At 37.9% G+C, this 3,878-nt stretch overlaps 2 non-coding genes across 2 annotated transcripts; both read left to right on the top strand.

Annotated features, from left to right (window-relative positions):
• Positions 1 to 526: 526 nt before the first annotated feature.
• On the top strand, positions 527 to 597 carry TRNAG-GCC (transfer RNA glycine (anticodon GCC)). Its single transcript has one exon. It is a non-coding gene; the product is annotated as a tRNA-Gly (tRNA).
• A 2,953-nt stretch (positions 598 to 3,550) lies between these two features.
• On the top strand, positions 3,551 to 3,621 carry TRNAG-GCC (transfer RNA glycine (anticodon GCC)). The gene has a single exon. It is a non-coding gene; the product is annotated as a tRNA-Gly (tRNA).
• Positions 3,622 to 3,878: the final 257 nt, after the last annotated feature.

Here is a 3,878-nt window from a genome sequence, read left to right as displayed (position 1 = left end):
GATACTTTTGGAAGCAGCGCTAAATGCGATATTTACATTCCGCAGCACTACGGTGGAGGAGGTGTTGTTTTCTGTAGTTGAAACTATTTGTTTTAGATGGGGTTCAATAGTTCAATAGTTTCTACTTAATTATGTTGCATTTTTCTTTGTAATAATGAACTTTTCTATATATTGCCTTTGGCCACTTTATGTTAATACCAATGGAGGATATTTTTTATGAAAAAACAAAAAAATGGTTTGGTCGTCAGAAATTTAGAATAATATTCTCTGTATGTGAGAAACAAATTAACTAATACCACATGCAATGGTTCTTTAGTGGAAGAATAGATCCCTCCCATTCTATAGACTTGGGTTTCGTCACCGGCCAATGAACCGATCCAAACACGTGAACTATATTTCACGAAAGAAAATTGCATCGCACAAGCTGCGACCGAACGCACGATGTAAATAAGATGTGCATAGTTCAAAAATATTAAATTCATGAATGGGTCTATGGGTAAACTATGCAATTGAGAACATGATGTGTGCATTGGTGGTCTAGTGGTAGAATAGTACCCTGCCATGATACAGACCCGGGTTCGATTCCCGGCCAATGCATGAATCAAAACATTTACATATCACTTTGTGCCGACATGTCATTCCCTCATATAGGATTTGAGACATTTTTACCAATTGAGAGACCACATATAGTGACTTACATAAGTGGTTGTTATTGCTTGGTGGAATAGGATAGAGAAGGTCAAGGATAAATGGTTTGGCCATCAAAAAGTTAGAATAATATTCTCCGTAGGTGAGAAACATTGTAACCAACACCACATTCATTGGTGCTTTAGTGGAGGAATAGATCCCTCCCATTCTATAGACCTGGGTTCTGTCCTCGACAAATGAACCGATCCAAACATGTGCACTATCACTCACGCAAATAAATTGCATCCCACAACCTTCGATCCAACTGACGATGTAAATAGGTTGTGGATAGTTCAAAAAGATTAGATTGATGAATGGGTCTATGGGTAAACCATGCAATTGAGAACATGATGTGTGCATTGGTAGTCTACTGGTAGAATAGTACCTTGCCACGGTACAAACCCGGGTATGATTTCTGGCCAATGCATTAATTAAAACATGTACATATCACTTTGTGGCAACATGTCATTCCCTCATATAGTATTTGAGACAACATAACCAATTGAGAGGCCACATATAGTGGATTAAATAAGTGGTTGTTATTTCGTGGTGGAATCAGATCGAGAAGGTCAAGGGTAAATATTTTGACCGTCAAAAAGTTAGAATACTATTCTCCATAGATGAGAAACGTGTTAACCAACACCACATGCATTGGTGTTTTAGTGGAAGAATAAATCGATTTCATTCTATAGACGTGGGTTCCGATCTCGGCTAATGAACCAATGCAAACATGTGAACTATATCTCATGAAATGAAATTGCATCCCACAACCTGCGACCCAAGACAGGATGTAAATAGATTATCCATAGTTTAAAAATATTAGATTGATGAATGGGTCTATGGGTAAAATATGCAATTGAGAACATGCGTGGATTGGTGGTCTAGTGATAGAATAGTACCCTGCCATAGTATAGCCCGTGTTTGTTTCCCGGCCAATGTATTAATCCAAACATGTGCATATCACATTGTGGCAACATGTCATTTCCTCATATAGTATTTAAAAGCACTATACCAATTGAGAGACTACATATAGTGGATTACATAAGTGCTTGTTATTTCTTGGTAGAAATAAATAGTGAAAGTCAATGAAAACTGGTATGGCAGTCAGAAAGTTAGAATAATATTTTTTGTAGGTGAGAAACGACTTAACTAATACAACAAGCATTGGTGCATTAGTGGAATAATATATCCGTTCCATTCTACAGACTTGGGTTTCGTGCCCGACCATTGATCCGATCCAAACACGTGAACTATAACTCACAAATATAAATTGCATCCCACAAGCTGTGACCGAACACATGATGTAAATAGGATGTGCATAGTTCAAAAAGATTATATTGATGAATGGGTATATGTGTAAACCATGCAATTGAGAACATGATGTGGGCATTGGTGGTGTAGTGGTAGAATAGTACTCTACCTTGATATAGACCCGGGTATGATTCCCGGCCAAGGCATTAATTAAAACATGTGCATATTACTTTGTGGCAACAAGTCATTCTCTCATATCGTATTTCATACAACTTTACTAATTGAGAGGCCACATATAATGGATTCCATAAGTGGTTGTTATTTCTTGGTGAAATCAGATAGAGAAAGTGAAGGATATATGGTTTGGCCGTCAAAAAGATAGAATAATATTCATTGTACGTGAGAAACGACTTAACCAATACCACATGCATTGGTGGTTTAGTGGAAGAATAGATCCCTCCCATTCTACGGACGTGGGCTCCATAGCCAGCCAATGAACCAATCCAAACACGTGAACTATATCTCACGAAAGAAAGTTGCGGCCGAACGTAGGATGTGCATAGTTGAGAAAGTTTAGATTCCTGAATGGGTGTATGGGTAAACAATGCCATTGACAAAATGATGTGTGCGTTTGTGTTCTAGTGGTAGAATAGTACCGTGCTAGTGTACAAACCTGGGCTTGATTCCCGCCCAATGCATTAATCAAAACATGTGCATATCACTTTGTGGCAACATGTCATTCCCTCATATACTATTTGAGACAACTTTACCAATTGAGAGACCACATATCGTGTATTACATAAGTGGTTGGTATTTCTTGGTGGAATAAGATAGAGAAGATCAAGGATAAACGGTTTGGCCGTCAAAAAGTTATAATAAAATTCTCCGTAGGTGAGAAATGTGTAAACCAACACCGCACACATTGGTGCTTTAGTGGAAGAATAGATCCCTCCCATTCGTCCCCAACTAATGAACCGATCCAACCATGTGAACAATATTGCACGAATAGAAATTGCATTCAACAACCTTCGACCCGACACACGATGTAAATAGGTTATCCATAGTTCAAAAATATTAGATTGATGATTGGGGCTATAGGTAAAATATTCAATTGAGAATAGTCGCCTGCCATGGTACATACCCGTTTTTGTTTGTTGGCCAATGTATTAAACCAAACATTTGCATATCACATTGTCGTAACATGTCATTTCCTCATAGAGTATTTAAGACAACTTTGCCAATTGAAAGACTACATATACTGGATTAGATAAATGCTTGTTATTACTTGTTAGAATAAGATAGAGAGAGTCAACCAAAAATGTTTTAGCCGTCAGAAATTTAGAATAATGTTCTCTGTACGTGAGAAATGAGTTAACTAATACCACATGCAATGGCTCATTAGTGGAAGAATAGATTCCTCCCATTCTACAAACCTGGGTTTCGTCGCCCGCCAATGAACCGATCCAAACACGTGAACTATATCTCACGAAAAAAATTTGCATCGCACAAGCTGCTACCGAATGCATGATGTAAATAAGATGTGCATAGTTCAAAAAGATTAAATTCCGAAATGGGTCTATTGGTAAACTATGCACTTGAGAACATTATGTGTGCATTGGTGGTCTAGTGGCAGAATAATACCCTGCCACGGTACAGACCCGGGTTCGATTCCCGGCCAATGCATGAATCAAAACATGTACATATCACTTTGTGCCGACATGTCATTCCTTCATATAAAATTTCAGACATTTTTACCAATTGAGAGACCACATATAGTGGATTACATAAGTGGTTGTTATTGCTTGGTGGAATAAGATAGAGAAGGTCAATGATAAATGGTTTGGCCATCAAAAAGTTAGAATAATATTCTCCGTAGGTTAGAAACTATTTAACCAAGTCCACATTCATTGGTACTATAGTGGAGTAATAGATCCCTCCCA

This window comes from Azolla caroliniana, unplaced genomic scaffold, assembly GCF_043228905.1.
Source record: "Azolla caroliniana isolate FFs.n. ecotype wild unplaced genomic scaffold, voAzoCaro1.0.p SCAF_9, whole genome shotgun sequence".
NCBI classification, from domain to species: Eukaryota; Viridiplantae; Streptophyta; class Polypodiopsida; order Salviniales; family Salviniaceae; genus Azolla; species Azolla caroliniana.
This window is presented reverse-complemented; position numbering and strand designations above follow the sequence as displayed.